Raw genomic sequence first — 16,148 nt, 5'->3', positions numbered from 1 at the left:
TGGCTTTGGAAAGCAGCACAGCAGAGCCTGCCAACTCGGAAAGACCTGAAACCATGGGGCAATAAAAAGTGACATCAGCAATGGGAAAGTTAATAGTGTGTTTCAGATGCACTTTCTGGAGGACAGGAGTAGCAGAGGTTTCATTCACTGTAAGTGACAGTGGCTGGCAATCTCCCGCTGCCTCCTGTATGCCCTTATGAATTTCAACCTGCTCCCTGTTATAACTTGTAAATAGGTAAGGCTTCCACAGGGGCTTATGTGACAGTCTGGGCATCCACTGCATTTACAGTTTGTGTACAGATCAGTAACAGCTTGTTTTGCTTATTCATCTATACGATGTGACGTTTGATTGCAGTTGCCTAGTGTTGTGGGTTGTAAGAAGTGTCACACTGGTGATGGTGTAACGCAGTTTTCTTTTCCTTCACATGAGCCCATTTCTAACTTTGAGGAGCTCATTTCAGCACAGCTGTCACACACAGCCTCAAGCTGAATAAACAGAACACAGAAACACACAGACAGAATGAAGACAACATGACTGCAGGAGTCTGTTTCAAATTGGGCCACAGGCACATTTTCCTCCTAACGTTTCTTCCACAGTACATGTTCTCTTGCTCGTTTATAATCTGACATACCTCTTATTGCCTGTGTAGTGAATTATATTGTATCATTTATCTTTAAAGGTAAAGTTAACCTGGTTGTCATCAGAGCAGTATGATGGAAGATAGCTACTTCTGCAAAGAGAGGTAGAACAAAAAAATCCTTTACTCAATGTTCTATACAGCACAGTCTACGAATACATTGTAAAAATATGTTTGCAATACCGCTCTGGGCCCATATTTATCCAAATTTTAAGAATTGCACTAGGTGTAGGAGTAAAAAAAAAAAAAAAAAGACCCATTTATCAAGTGAGTTACTCATAGTAAAAGAACCAGCTCTCAGGTGATCACATAATTAATCACATGTATGCTTAGAGCAGGAATAGCCAATTAGAGATGATTTAGTCTACATTTGCCCCATGGGCATCCCTTCACTTTACTTGGTGAGATCTTATTTTACAAAAACATATTCTATTCAATTCAATTCAATTCAATTTTATTTGTATAGTGCCATAGAAAAAGTTCTCAGGACACTTTTCAAATAGAGTAGGTCTAGACCGTACTGCTTTTAAAATTACTTACAGAGACCCAACAGTTATATGTGACAATAATTTTATGAAAAGATACTGTAAATTAAATCTTTCACATCTCCAGTTGCAATTAGGAAAAAGGAGGTCAACCAAACACAACTGCTGTTCTAATGTAAATTAATGTTTGTTATTTTGAAAGCATGGTCCAGATAGCTAACACAGTGTTATTATAGTAACTGATTTTTATTTGTTAGTTACTATACAACCCCTAACCCTAACCCCCATGATCTTTCCCTAAACCTAATTAAGTTGTTAACTACTGAGCCCCCCTGGTGACATTGGATAAAAAAAAAAAAGACACATTACCACACATTACTATCTCGTGGCCACGCATTATTATCTCGTGGCAACGAGATAGTTAATGCGTGGCCACGAGATAGTAACGCGTGGGCACGAGATAATTATTGCAGTCATTTCCATGCAGAGACTGCTGATTGTTAACATGGACAAGTTTGAATTAATTTCATTTTATTTTAATATAGGAATGAATTACAATGACATACTTCAGTCCCTTGCGGTTAGGCATGGAATAATTCTTAGCAAGAGACACTTAATTTGGCTGCTCAAAATGCACAGACTTAAACGCAAGGAATATGTTGATGTCCATGTTAAAAATCAACAGTCTCTGCATGGAAATGACTGCAATAATTATCTCGTGGCCACACGTTACTATCTCGTGGCCACACAATAATTATCTCGTTCCCACGAGATAATAACGCATGGCCACGATATATATAACGTATATATATGAGAAATATAAAGTTGTTTAACGGGGGACCAGATCAGAAAACACTACTTTGTGTCATTCTAGAGGGCACGGACAAATTAGGTATTTTGTCATTTCATTTGGAGCACTTGTTGAATGAAAGATGCTACAGAGTTGCATTGTGGGTACTTCTGAAATACCTCTTTAATCTACTTAAGAGACATGTGACATGTTTGAAATTTGATAAATATCTTGTATCTTACAGAAATAATAGTGAATTTAGGTAAAAGTGAAAGTTTTTTACTTTTATCTTTCACCTAAAATTGCACTTAAACAGGCCCTAGTGTCAAAATATCCTTCTAGTGATACTGTATATCTCAAGAGATGGACTAGTTTAAATCAAAGCTGTGAAATTGGTGCAGCTCTTCCTTCCCCTTGCAACATTTACACCACTGGCCCCGACAGCCTGTAGTGGTAAGACTTTCATGCTCCAGCAAACAGCAGACAAAGATCAAACGTGTGATATGAGACATAAAAACTATACAAGGATAAACAGTTGCAGCCGCAAAGATTGCCACAGAGCAGGAAAGAATGAAAAAACTCAGGTAGATAATGAGAACACAGTGGGTTTGTACTGTCTCTGGGCTGACAGACAGAAGCAGTGGTCCTGAACATGTACGTGGTTCAACAAGCCTCTGACATGGTGAGCTCTTCTCCTCGGGACTGTCAGCCTTCAGCAGAGCACATCATCTCTCCATGAGGATTTCATCATATTAGCCTAAGCCGGGTGCACAGATAGGAGCAGCAGCTACAGTGTATCACAGACAGACACACAATCACCAATTAGAGCTATCACGCACACTGTAATTAGCAAGACTGACTGATTTGAGCTTGTGTAAAATGTATTCATATTATCCAGATTACAAATAAGCACATTCATCTAATTAGCTCGCATAGCTCACAAGCTTAATTAAAGTTAATACATTATGATACCCCAAAATCCAGAGATTACAATGCTCCAAGGTTCTAGTTAATTAGAGTATTCACACACTGACAGGCAGGGATCACTGCCTCCCTCTCCCTCGGCCAATTAAAAGTAAGCGTCAAAGTGGACAAAAACTTTGCTTCCTCTGTGTTTTTCTGAGAGTTTTTAGCATCCTCATGTGCGAATGTTCTCAAGGTAACACTCTTCCTAATCCTGAACACTCTTCTTCTCTTGCCAAAATACATTTTCCCTCTTCCAAACCTTCACTGTCTTTGTTGCATGAAATGATACTACCAGCCAAGTCAAATTGGCAATTACAGGGCCTGTCATCCACACAGCTCCGCCTTAGTGTTTGTTTACAGCAAGCTTACAAAAAGGGCATTTTCAGATTCCTCCCTCTGTATTTATCTTGACTGTGGCAGGCAAACAGAGAATATTGAGCTGAATATTCATTGTATCGCAGAGGACTTTCACACTTTCGTGGAATTAACTTTGCACTCACATGTTCCGCGAAGCTGCATTAACATAAAGTGGCTCATTACAGTATTGCATGGCTACCAGGACAGCTTTGTTATTAATGGGGGGAGTATCTGAAAGGAAAGCACCAATGTTCATTTGCTGTCAGGATCTGGATATAAATCAGAAAGAGCAGAATACGGCCTCCTGAGATGTTGGCCTTATTATTGTGACTCTCTTCCTCTCAGGAACGGGTAACGCCCACACTGTACTAAAGCAGAGACACGCATACTTGCACACACACTGAAATCTCCCCAGTGTTTTATAATTTGAGAGCAAATGAGGACAGAAGCGTCAAAAGACAAAAATCATACTGTATTTCTACCTGCAAGATATCAGGAGAGAATTTGCAGACATAACAAAGTTGCAAAACTTTTCCTTTTCAGTTTGTACAACTAAGAATAGTTCGACATTTTGGGAAATACGCTTATTTGCTCTCTCGCCAAGAGTTAGATGACAAGATTGATAGCACTCTCATCTGTTCTATTAATATGTAGCGACCAGTTAGCTTAGCACAGAGACTGGAAACAGCTAGACTAGTTCTATTCAAAGGTACCAAAACTACCCTACTCTAAACCACCCAATTAACACCATATGTCTCTTTTGTTTAATCTGTACAAAAACTAAAGCATCTTTTTGTGATTTTGTGGGGATTTATGTGCCTAATACTTATATGTCGGGAGTAGGGATTTCCTGGAGTCTCCGCTGGTTGCCTGGCAACCTCACAGTGACAACAAGACTTCAGGAAGTTTCGCCTCCCGGCCAATAAATAGTAGGTAGGAGGATTCTGTTACCTTTGGCTGTCTACTAGCACTAGTAAGCTTTATATTAAACGGACATGAAATGGTCACAGCACATGCCGCATGTTCGCAACTTTTACCGGTTCTGTTCTAGCTGGCGACCTTTGTTGCATGTCATACCACTATCTCTCTCTCTGGTTTCCTGTCTGCCTCTTCACTATCACTGTCCAATAAAGGAATAAAAAAAGAAAGTATTATATTCCTTGAAGAGGCTATGACCTTATCTTTGTAACATCAGGACACGTGCATATTTCTCTGGCCAAGAAAGTGGCAATATGTGAAAGTCCAGTTTGAGAGTTTTGAGTGTGTGTCAGAGTTAACGATATGGAGGTTTACAGACAGAGGACCCATCTTTCTATTTTATGGCTTGACAATTGATTTAAAGCTTTATTTATTCATTTTCCACAGGAACAATGCATAATTGATAAACATTGCTGCAAATGATCCAGTGTTAGCCAAGTGGATAATTTTTAAATGCTGTCCCTTGGCCAAATGTTAAATTATCCATTAAAAGAACAACAAAACAAACATGTCAAGTCATAACAGGAAAACACAAAGCGGCTACAAAATATGCATAGTAAAAAATATTACCGGCATGATCGTCATATGTCTTCTTAATCCTATACTCTCATTTCCCAAGATGAATTTGCTAAAGAAAAGTGGGTAATAAATGTTTATACTACAGTGTAATACTGCTAAAAAGTATGGTTATTCATTAAATGCTTATAAAGAATGACTTAGAAAAAAACCCTGAAATAAACTGCAGTGAATCTTAGAAGGTGAAGTCTCTTTTAATGGAAAGAAATGTTACCATGGCAATGCTTGAGTTACAGACCCTCTTCTATCAAAGCTTTGGTGAGTGTATTTTTGTCCTTGGAGGTCACAAAAAGTAATAAAATATATAATCACTTTAAATTAAGCACATCAATGAGAAAGAGCCATCAATGGCATGCAAGTAAGGCACAAGGTACTTAATATTTGAAATAAACGAAGTTCTTCATCTTCATCATGAGTGCTAGCTAGTCACAATTCTAGCCAGACTGACACTTGAGTAGGGCAGATTTTCAAAATCTAACAACTGATTGATCGTTTTGCTATTTTGTTAGATTGCTAGCAGTAGAAGTTAGCATGCAGTTGCTTAAAGACGATAGCCGATAGGTACTGCAAAGCATATCAACATCAACGTCAAAGATATTCACTTGACAATGACAACTCAAACTGTACATTATCCTTAAATTAGATAATTGTACCTTGAATAATGCACATAAAGTCCTGAGTCCTGCTCAGTTTGTTTGTAGACAATGTCAGTTGGAGCAATTGTAAGGCAATAAAAATGGAAATCTCTTGTTGAAATCTAAAGGCAAAAGAAACATATATATATATAAAAACATGTAATGTGCGAAACTGTATACATAAAAGAATCAGCATGAAGATAAATAAACTGGTTTTCCTATAAAGTCCACATCTATCATATAATTTCATCGCTTCCACAAAAAAAAGAAAAGCAAAAGAAAGAAAAATAATCCAACAAGATTTTTGTTCAGGCACACTCACTCACACAAAAATGTAGGAGCACATGTACACACAGGCTAACACAGAGACACAAACCAGCAGACAGACTCAGAGGATATTCCTGTCTCCTGCACCCTGATGTAGATGGATGCCCCTGGCTGCTGATCCTGAATCTACATTAGGTCATTACAATAAGCAGCGTGGCCCAACGAAACCCGTAAAGTGGAGGGAGCAGAGCAGCTTGGGAGAACTACTCTCCCAGCCCTGTGGGGAAACAACCTTGACACAGTCATCTGTCTTAGTTACACAGGAGTTAGACCTACTGACACACACACAGAAGAACCGGGCCAGCCCCTGCAATCTCTGCTATGTTGTTATGATACTGCATTACAGGAACTAATAGAGTGCATCAAAAAATATTGAAAATATCAGAGGGAGAAAAAGAGGTTTGGCTGAATGTAATGGATGACAAAAGTATTAGGGTATTGGGGGTGGCTGTTTCTTGGTCAGCTGCTGGGAAGGGTGAAGCAAGGTTAGAAATAACCTCACTTCAGTACAGGTGACTTCTGACCCTGGGCGTCAGGTGAAGGTAATGTGGGGAGGTTAGAGGGTGGACCAGGTCACGACGAAGAGACACGAAGGGATGAAAAGTCTGGGGAGGAGGGGAAGGCGGGACAAGGGCGTCACTGCAGTGAGCTCTCACTCAGTCACCCTGGGGCTGGCTGTGTTTACGGAGCTGTCAGTCACGTGGCGAGACCTCTCTCAGGGGACACGGGCCACCAGGGCGATGAGAAAATAATAGCTCCTTCTGTCAGAGCTTCGAGGGACAGGGGTCTGATGGACACCACTGGGAATTAGGGCCGGCCTCCGGGACAGATCCCGTGCTACACTTAAATACTGGCAGGATAGACACTCACACACAGGACAGGGAGGAGGAATAACATACCAGTCTTGTCAATGATATCAATATCCATGCAAAGAACCCTCAGTATTTGTGATGTCCTTGTGGATCTGATGATATTACTGAGATGCCTATAAGTAAAGGCAATCAGGTTTTAAGCTACTTTTAGAAGGTCTTTAAGGATGATACTGTTTACGGTCCCTTTTCTTTTTTGGTAAAATGACAATATCATTGTGTAATGCTTTCTTGTTAACACTTTTGGTGCATTTTCAAAACTGAAACTTGAAGAATGACTTGCAAAAATGTCAACCTTTCAAGAGTATACGCATGAGCCCTCTAAATAATTGGATATTTGCTCATTGGGTGTGGTTTAAGGACAGAATCAGCGCAATGTCAGCCAAGCCTCAAATCTCAACTGTCCGAGCATCCATGAATACATCAAGAAGGAGTTTTCAGATTGTTCTCAATTCAACTTAACAAGGATTTCCGACCGGAGAGGCTGCCTGGCAGGAAAGAGATCAATCTAAAAAAAATGTTGTGTTTTGGAAGATGGTCTTGGGTGAAGTTTACATAATTCGCAGTGAAAACTTCTGATTTGCTTCTAAAGCAAACTGTGCCAGATTTGACGTAAGGCAGCGAGGCTGACTTGCCCTCAACTCTGCATAAAGATTGCACTGCAAAGAAATACAATCATGCTGTATAAAAAAGCTTCAGTATGGCCCTCGGTGATGAGCAGGATTTGAAACCACTGCTCCATCCATAAAATCAGACTTTAAATCAGCCTGAACCACCATTAAAAGGGTTGAAAGATAGCCTAGTGGAGCTCATCATTAGTACAAACACTCAGAAATCATGGGGTAGCATCTGTTTTCTGCACATCCTCCCACATCAATGCTAAGAGCAGTAGGCCTCAGGGAAGGGGGGCGTACAGAGGGCTATTCCCGTGTCCCTTACCATGAATAACAATCTCTACCTCCAGGTAATTAAAGGGGACAAACGATGTTCACAGGGCCACGCCAGCCCATCATTAAGCAAAGCAACTATTGCACGGGACATGTGTACACACACATGAGGAGAAATAGGCTCTTCACACACCAGCCCAGGGAACATAATGGTCATTGGTTTTGAGTGGACTAGGAGAGAGCACATTTCACTATACCTATTACACAGATGAATCCATGTATCTTTGTATCTACCTGGCCTAATGCAACACTACACATTTTAGGCTTTGTTCTCAGCTGCCTCAAATGGAGCGTCTGCTGCCTTTGTCTCCGCCAGGAGCCTGGACAAGATGATGTGCTCCTTACTGATGACCTGCCCTCTGTTGTGGGTTACCACCAATCCCACTGCATACACTACAAAGATTCTCATAAACACTCGCATATTCATTCTCACTGCTGACAGATTATTCACATTCATGTATGCAAGTGGATTTTTCCAAACACAAATGACTGTGCAGGCATAGATATACACAGCACATTTGACTTTGTTACAAAATTAGAGCAGTGGAGACATCTGAGACACAGACAGACAATACACACTAGCCAACTGTGTACTCTTCCTCATCCCATCTGGAATTGGGTATTGACATCAAACATTGTGCCACTGCTGAGCATGCACAAACTTTGCCACTATGTGTAAAGAGAAATACGAGCATGCAAATAACAGCCCACATCCTGAATCCAAGCTAACATGGACACGCTGACGAAGTGACCTTGCTGTGTGTTTTTGTGTTCTTGACGGATTACTTATCCAGTCTCGTCATTGTGCTGCACCACAAAAGGCCCGTTATTCATGATATTATGTATGGTACAGATAACACGTAGTAGTGCTTGGTGATGAACCAGTATACAGGTTTTAATTTCCCGTATGATAGGAATTTTTCATATACCGCCATATCATTGCATAGCTGAATCAACTGCTGTGACTCATTTGTTATTCAGAACATTATTGCATTATATTATTACTTATTGCATAAGTGTTTTTACAATTATTTTAAAATATTTTGTTTTGAAAAGGAAACCATGCTACAGTTGTTGGCATATTTTTAGTATTTTGTTGCAGTTTGCAGAATACCAATTGTTTAAATTCTGCATCTGTTCCATGTATTCAGATTTCTTCATATATTGTGTCATTTTGTGCATGGGGCCAAGAAAATCCCCGTAATAATCAAAGCCTTCAGTGTATATATATATATATATATATATATAAATTCTACATACTCCTGATAGTAGAATAAGCCACTATAAACCTATATATAAAGGGTCAGACATGGGCAAGAAACAATACCATCATATACCGGGAAACTGCCAGAATCTTAAAAAATACAGTGATACAAATTCTTGGGCATACTGCCCAGCGCTAACATTGAACACATGTTAGGACTAGAGATTGAGAGACTCTCATCCCAAAAAAAGGACTTTAGCTAGTGATCTTTGATATCAGAAAAACGTGAAAGAGGGAAAGCAGAGCTTGAGGAGGAGAGGAAAAGGAGGAAAAAAGAATAAAGGGGAGGACAAGAAGAAAAACCTGGTTCTCAGTAGCCCTTTGCTGCCTTCAAGTAGAGGACAGTCCCACATCAAAAGACACTTTAAAAACTTCAGGAAAGAAAAACAGCCAAAGTATAGCTCAGTGCCTCCCACTGAGATCCAAGTTATTTTATGACTTTATAACCTGCTAAATAATGCAGCATCTTACTACAGCAGGAAGAAACACCAAATAATAGACCACAGATATCCCACCAAACGCTGGGTAGGGTGGGTACCTACCTACTCATGTAGGGGAGGCCCAGGCTGTAATATACAGTTATCATTCACAGCAAGTTTGGGGTAGAGAAAAACATATTCAATATATGGGATGAAGCGGTGCATGACATTTAATCTTGATACTGCAACCTATTGTGTTGTTATCTATCCTGTTATTTTAAAAGGCATGCATGTGATAGAAAGTTTTATGGGAAATAAACACATTTAAACTCAATATATATTTCAGATTAAAGTTGAATGGAAATCTCCTCACATATAAACTAAAACGATACTGCAGAATCAGATATCATGTATATTCTTCCATTTTTTTTTTAGAGGAGGCTAAAACCAACTGAGCCTCAGACACCTGGGTGAGCGTTTCCCATGGCAACTGTTGACTGACATCTGTGAGTCGGCGGTTGCTAGGAGACGTCATAGCCCCAATGTAGTCTACAATCGTTGATTCAAGAAGAAGTTTGTTCCACTTTTCTAACAACACAAAACGGCTGTTATGTATTATTACCGATTTAGGTTAACACACCTAGAAAGGCAGAGAGCAGTAACTCCAGAAAAAGCTGAAGTTTTCAACTGACAGGGTAAACAGAAACGGAGAAATAAGATGTAAATCCTTCTTATATTTTCGTATTTTTGTACTCACTATTTCACAGCAAAAAATTATTAGTGCAAACCTTTGAACAAACTTTAGGGAATATGATCGAGGCGAGAACATAGTATCAGCAAACAAAATGTGTTCTGTACTTTTCAAGTACTATTTTTTTTTTACTACTAATAACAATAATTCTCTTGAAATGATTACCTTAAATTAAGGTACACCTTCCAATAAATGATTTAAAAGTAGCTTGAACACACCAAATTGTGAATGCCACAAAACAAAACAAAAATTATCTGGTAGTTACTGCTCCTCTGCTAAGGTAACGTTAGGCTAGTTGGCTTTTTAGCCGGACTAGTTTTGCTGATTTTTATTCTCCATGACTGGATTTAGCTTCTGCCTTTTTTCTGTGGGATAACAACCTAAATTAGTAAGATGGTAGTTCACCAAAATGTATGTATATATATATATTTAATTTATATTACACTTAAGGGACTTCAGTCAAGGCTAGCTGTGGCTTTAGCGCTTTAGCTAGCTGTGTAGTTGACCATTTGGTTTGGTTTTTAGCTGCGTTTTGTTTTAAATGCACATTAACATACCTGTTTTCTTTGAAATTATACATATCGATGACTTAAAAAAATGTTATATGACATAATAAATATCAACAAATGATATTTTGGTCTGAAATAAAGAAATGACTGGAAGCAAGATAGCTTAGCTTTCTAGCGTTAGCATTAATTCCCACTTACTTTTCACACAAGTTATTTCAACACCTGCTGAGTCACCAGCTCCTGCACACCCAGCGTGATGTTTGTCTCACATTATAGAAAGGAGGGATAGCGATAGCTGTTTCTCTTTCATGGGTCCAGTGATGGTAAATGACCAGACTGTCAAAACTCGCAGCATTTGAATCAGGACACAGAGGAATATGATCTGACAGCCTAATTCTTCTGTTAAGTTACTAATTAAATTATTAATAAAATACATAGATTCTATTTATTGCATTGTTTTTGGTTGTTGTTTATTATACTTGATGCCCATCCTGCTGTATGTTGATTGTCCTGTTTAAAAATGTCATTATGATGCCTTAATGTTAATTTTGACATGTCAGAAATGACCATTTCAACAATATAGTTGTTGTTTTTTTTTTAAAGAAGACAGATATTGCAATAAATTTATGAATTCTAATGTAAGGGCCACTATCTCGACAGACAATCTTTTTGGTGATCACCTTGACCAAACACACTCCAAAGTCAAAACAAACACCAAGGATGTGTGTGATATGCCTTACATCTTTTTTTTAATAGGCCTACATTATTTTTTCAGCTCATCTTTAACCTTCAACATAACCTGAAACTAAAAATCCCTTCTGTGTTTCCCACTGACCAGTTGGCAATGAACAATTAAAGCTTTTTGCATTGCACAGAAAGGTTTTCTGAGCATTTACGTTTGTCTGTTAGCTTTTCAATGCAAGTAAGCCTTGTTCATGCTGAGGCGGCTCACAGGCCAAGAGCTTATCGCCCGATGCAGGGGCATGAAGCAGCTTACAGCAGGTGTACAACACAAGCCCCTGGATAGGACAGCAGTCTATCACAAAGGCTTACACCCAATACATTTCCTTTAATGCTAAGTGGCAAGCATGTAAGGATTGGCTCCCAATTCATGGAAATATTTGTTACAGTGAGGAGTGGGACTGAGCGTCTTAGTGCCGACTACCACTGATCAAGATCATACTTTATATGGGTTGTATTACTGTGAGTTGTGGAGCAGTAAATGCACAGTTATCCTGAGTCAAATCATAGAGTTCGGTCTGAGCCACAATTTCTATCTCTTCCATTTCACACTTTATGGAGCTGTACATCAGTATGACATTACAGATTTGGGGACAGAACAAATTCCTCTTCCGTGACAGAATGGTCATACAGTAAATACAAACCAAACTGGTCCAGGAAACAGGACTATCTAACAGCAGAAGATCAACAATAGCTCTCATTAATAAAACCATAGCCATATCAGCATCCCCATAGTTTGAGATCTATTTCTGCCATGACCAGAAATGACAAAAGTTTGAGTAAGTGCTTGAAAATGAGATATATGTGAGCTTCCTGCTCAATCTCTGTGCATATATATATATACACACACACACACACACACACACACACACACACACACACACAGGCAGAGAATCTTGTGATGATTTTTGGTAGAGCAATCTTCCAGGTACTTAACAGCATTCATCTCCATGTGCTGCTGCAGATTGTCTGTTTGATTTACACAACATTGAATCTCCTTGAGAGGCAACGGAAGATATCTTAATCCACGTCTTTGATCACCATCTCCTCTATCACATTTCCCTCTCTCCTCTGCTCTACAGCATTCATCCTCCTCTCCTTGGCCTGTTGTTGTCGCTGATGATGAATTCGTTCTTAATTCACAGCATATTATTCTACTGAAGTCCTCAGTGCATTTGAGAGTGTGCGGCACGGTGAATCAACATAAAAAAAAGCAATCACTTGTGTGAAGTGGAAAAACTCCCCATAATCAGGATGTAAAAAAAATAATTCAATTATAAGCATAAGGAATAATTGTTGAATTCAAATAAAAATTCAAAGCTGGTTATCATACTTCATTACTTTCTGGCATACATTAAGTATCTGAAAAGTAATTAGAAGTTGTAATCCGCTTCCAGTGGGTCCCCACCTGCAGATGATGTCAAAATCCTACCAGCAAACATACCCCAACTCCCTCCTGACATGACTAATTGACTTGCCACCATGGGTGACTGACATGCCATCCAGAGGGCACCATAATGGCCGTGTCATGAGGGAATGATGAGACCTGTCGACAGCTAGCAGCACTCGACCTTTTGCATGTGAGGTCGGGTGTCAGAGGGAACAGGATCTCTCTGTTGTTGGACCCACAGCCCCGGGGCTCTGTGGGGATGAGCCACAGACGACGGGGAACTGGAGCTTTTCAATCAAGCAACCTTGCAGGACAGTGACTTCATTCGGAATGGCGTCGGAATGAAAAATAAAAACAATAAAACAGAAATCAATCGTCAGCCGCCTCAGGGCGTTCAAACATCTTGAGGGTGGAGGGAAGATGAAGGAGAGTGATGGTAACTTCCTCCATCATTTTCACCAGACAAAGGGTTATTATAGTGCTGTTTCAATAGCAGAAATGTTTTCTGTACTAGAAATATTTCAGATTTCGAGTGCAGGTTTGTAGCATTCCAGAGATGCATTTCAATCTTCTCTAGCAGTGAATAAGCGAGTCTTCTTACAAACAAACTGCAAACACAATAATAATTCTGCAATGCAGTTTTAGGGGATTTATGAAAGAAACGTCTGTGTGCCTTTGACAGAATCTTTATTCACACATTAGTTAGTGTTGTTGGTTTTGCTCACTGGGAATTAATGTCTTATTCATTTTCTGCCTCCTGTCTCATTTCCAAATATCACTAATCCTGTTAGATGAAATCTATTAATGTTATGCTTTGGCTGCCACACGCAAAATTCCAAGTCTACCCATAAGCCCCAAATTTGCCATGAAGGCATATCTGGTTTGCCTCTCTGGATTAGAGAGATTTACTCAGGCAACCAGAGACGTGTGACCAGCAGTTCACAGTGGGCAAAGTCACCCATTCAACAAACAAAAGCAAGAATAAGCTGCAAATAAAGTGATTTTCTTTCCTGCTATTATTCTTCATGAACATGCCCCTAATTTCTCATTCACTTTGGGTTTGTATCTGATCTCAGTTTTTGGACTTAATTAGCGCCATCTTGATCCTGCCTGATATGTCATATTCAGGATGTAGCCATGACAAAGAAAATGATAACATACTGAGGTGTAGACCAGATGTGCAGTGAAAAGGACAAGATAACATTGCACCAAAGCAGCAAAATATTATTCTTCAACAGAATTTTTTCTTTGTAATGTAATGAATGGAAGACAAACACAAAAGAATAACTGATAACCAGGTTATAGTTATAAACCAGGAAGAGAGTTTCAGCCTGAAAAAATAAATCACTTTAAAAAACAAGAAAAACCTGATAATAAATTAGTATTGTCAATAATTGTTTATGATTTGACATAAAAAAGAAAATGTCTTAAGTGAAACTCTAAAAATAATTCCACACAATGCTTTGTTGAAGCAAAGCAAAGTTTTCCCTGCAAAATGGGCAGAAACGGGGGCTGTGATAAAAGTGAAAGTGAAGTGAAAGCAAATCATTGATTGGAAAATCTACCAAACCACCATCACTACAACTGAAGGAGAGAGCAGAAAGATAAAAAGTAAAGGCTCTTCAGTTCTCTGGGAAAGTGAATCAATCTGGAAAGTACCACAGTGGCAAACACTGCCACAGACTGGTAAGACTCCCACAATATCACAAAGGGCTTACTAGATCACAGTCTGAAGGATGAGCAGAAAGAGGAAAATATGAAGTGATGCCACAGCAGCAGCAGCATGGACGGCACTCCACCTGTGCACAGAAATCCTCACAGCCATGTTGTAAATCTCAGAGAAGTGCAAAGCATCAGATTAGTGACAGTAGCAATCCCAGAGAGGAGTCTCCTCACAGTGGGTGACAGGGACAAATACATAGCACCCTTTACCCAGAGGTATTTCTGACACATGTTAAACACACACTACTCTTTCTGTTTCCTTTGGTTGGCAAAGGGAAAGTTATGGATGATATAAAATACATATAAAGGCAGAATCTTTCACTAGTGTATGTGTTATTAGTTCATGATAACTGGAATATTATAGCAAAGCAGAGTCCCTGAAAATATATAATATTTAATAATCCCACAATAATGTCTAAAATGTGAGAGATGCGGCCTCTTACTGGCTTTTCACTGAAGGACCATGGCTTTTGGAATTCCTTCTGTGTTCATTCAGACTGTATTGATTCATTGTCCCTCACTGTCCGGTGCAATCCCCGCTGAGATCCTGCTTTCAGTGCGGCAAAACAGTGCTGGCTGACTAACACCACCAATCCCACAAAACCGTGCATCATTCACTTTATGGAGGCTGACAGATAAAAACACCAGTAAATCATAATTGTCTTCATAAACTACGAAACGTGTATGCATGCTTGGTGTCGTTCCCCTCTCTGTGATGCGACAAGCCATGTGGCCAGTTGGGAAACTTTCAGCACCGGAGACAGGGGACAGCTCCGCCAGAGCAGCACGAGCGTCCTGTCAGTCAGTCTGTCAACAGGCTGCTCTGACAGGTAACAGACACACCTGTCAAACCTACACACCACGACACGAGCTGTGGAAGGGGCGACAGTTTTTACGGCACACCATAACATGATATGCACTCAGTTACAGCAGATCCGATATGATATTAGCTGTAATGTCCTGCGCACTATGAGGACAGAAGTCTGTCTAGGTGCGTAAAGGCACCAAGCTTTACGCATAGCCTAATGTCGGCTTGTGTGTCTAAGCTGTATCTATAGTCAGAACAACTGCAGCCCAGCCTGTATGAATCATACAGACACACACTGCACGGCTAGACTCCACACCGGCAGAAAAAGCCAGGCGCACCATTTTCACCAAACTGCTGCTCTTGTCGCAGCACTTGCATTATTCTTTACACACACACACACACAAGTTAAATCCAACTTACCTCTCCAAAACGATGCGATGGCTGCTGCACGTGTTGGTTCCTTAAAAGCAGAAGAGATCCATACCGGCGAGTCCGAAAAACTTTTATTCGCTGCGCACGTTGTAGGGAACGAAAACCGTGGAAATGTACAGCCTACAACTACTGACCGAGCGACCTGAGTGGACGCTGGTTATCCTTCTTTTTTTTTTTTTTTTTTTTTTTTAGAAACAAAGCATTGGAAACTGGAACCAAAGCAGTGTCCTTAGATAAAGCTTATCCTTCAGGGTGAAAAGAATATCCCGTGCCGATATGTATAGTGCAGTTAGTGCAGCGGTGGAGAGCCAGCGCATACAATTCTGTCCATGCTTCTCCTGCAGAGAGCAGCAGCGTCAGCCTCCCTGGGTCCTAAAGCTGCGCTAAACTAATGACACCGGCATCACTGTCGGTGCCTGTCAGACTGTAACCAAACAGCCTCTTAAAATTGTTGGTTTTCAAATGGCAACCCTGAAAGCTGACTCCATTTATTTAATGTGTCCCAAAGAATCATATAACGAAAAACACAAGATATTTTTGAATA

At 39.9% G+C, this 16,148-nt stretch overlaps 1 protein-coding gene across 1 annotated transcript in view; it reads right to left on the bottom strand.

Moving 5' to 3' along the window:
* The window catches only part of robo1 (roundabout, axon guidance receptor, homolog 1 (Drosophila)), a 219,884-nt gene extending 204,063 nt beyond the window's left edge, over positions 1–15,821 (bottom strand). Inside the window, exon 1 of the mRNA XM_051397087.1 lies at positions 15,593–15,821. The gene's annotated coding sequence lies outside the window, so the exon portion shown is untranslated. The remainder of the gene's footprint in view (positions 1–15,592) is intronic.
* Between the last annotated feature and the right edge of the window lie 327 nt (positions 15,822–16,148).

This window comes from Dicentrarchus labrax, unplaced genomic scaffold (genome assembly GCF_905237075.1).
Source record: "Dicentrarchus labrax unplaced genomic scaffold, dlabrax2021, whole genome shotgun sequence".
Classification (NCBI taxonomy): Eukaryota; Metazoa; Chordata; class Actinopteri; family Moronidae; genus Dicentrarchus; species Dicentrarchus labrax.
Note: the sequence above shows the minus strand (reverse complement) of the source record. Positions and strands in the feature narration are given on the sequence as shown.